Source organism: Microtus ochrogaster, chromosome 19 (genome assembly GCF_000317375.1).
Source record: "Microtus ochrogaster isolate Prairie Vole_2 chromosome 19, MicOch1.0, whole genome shotgun sequence".
Classification (NCBI taxonomy): Eukaryota; Metazoa; Chordata; class Mammalia; order Rodentia; family Cricetidae; genus Microtus; species Microtus ochrogaster.
In genome coordinates, this window is record NC_022021.1 from 42,491,984 (window position 1) to 42,493,235 (window position 1,252).

Below are 1,252 nucleotides of genomic sequence, written 5' to 3' on the forward strand. Positions count from 1 at the left end.
GATAGATAGATGATAGATAGATAGATAGATAGATAGATAGATAGATAGATAGATAGATAGATAGATAGATAGATAGATAGGAAGACAAACAGACAGACAGACAAACAGACAGACAGAACTGGGAATGGCTTCCCTTTGGAATGCTCAAAGCCTGCGCCGAGTCATACACCTCCTTCATAAAGACAACACCCTCTACTCCTCCCAAACAGTTCCACAAACTGGGGGACCAAGTATTCAAATATACAGAAGCCATTGTCACTCAAAAGTATGCATGCATTCCAACACTATACTGTGTCACTCAACATAAAAAATTATTATTAGTCATTTATATATAAGCTTTTTAAACTGTCTCTGAGTTGACTCTAAAAGTGGTCCCCAGTAGCAGGTCTCACCTTCTGATTCTTTCTAAGAAGCGGACGGATTCTCTGCATGCATATGAGCGCTTTTCTAGAGGATCTACTTTTAAGGGCTACAGGACACTGAATTGGCAATGTATTTTGGTTTACAAAACTCTTTCTACAGCCTGACAGTCACAAAGCCTTTTCTTACTCAAATCACATAGCATTGAAACCTCAAGAACATCAGTTTGGATAGTGTGTGGAAATGCTGAGATCTCAAAATGGCGTATTTTGAAGATTCTTCAAATAATATGTACCACCTTTCACCTACCTGTATGCAAAATTAGGGTACTGAATTACACACATGTTCATAATAAACACACTAAGATATTTAGAGTTATCTAAACTCTTTCTTTGCTTTTTTTTCTTAGCTTAATATAATGGAGAGCAAAAATTATTTGTTCAGTGAAAATGTCACATTTTGTGAGTCATTCATTCAGCAATGTTTGGTTAATTTGATTTTGCTGGGCATTTTTATATATCTGATATATTTACCCAGAGGACTTTTGGCACTAGCAGCATATTAAAGTTAAAAAAAAAATAACCATGTAGCCTAGAATTGAGAAGACTCAATTGCATCCAGATGAGGGACAAATCTACTTCAGATTTCTAAAGCAAACAAAATTAATTGTGTCAAAAATTAATCCTTTGGAGACCACTGGAATGTGTATTTATCCCTATCCTAATTACTGTGGCATTCTGCATTCTGGTGACCCTATTTTGTATTATTTCACATCCCCCATCCTGCTTTTTGTCTTCCCTTTGGTTCCTTATCCTTCCTATTTCTGATTCACATTGTTTTTCTGAGTCCGTAATCAAAAGGAGGAATTGAGACAGGTATATGGAGAGCATTT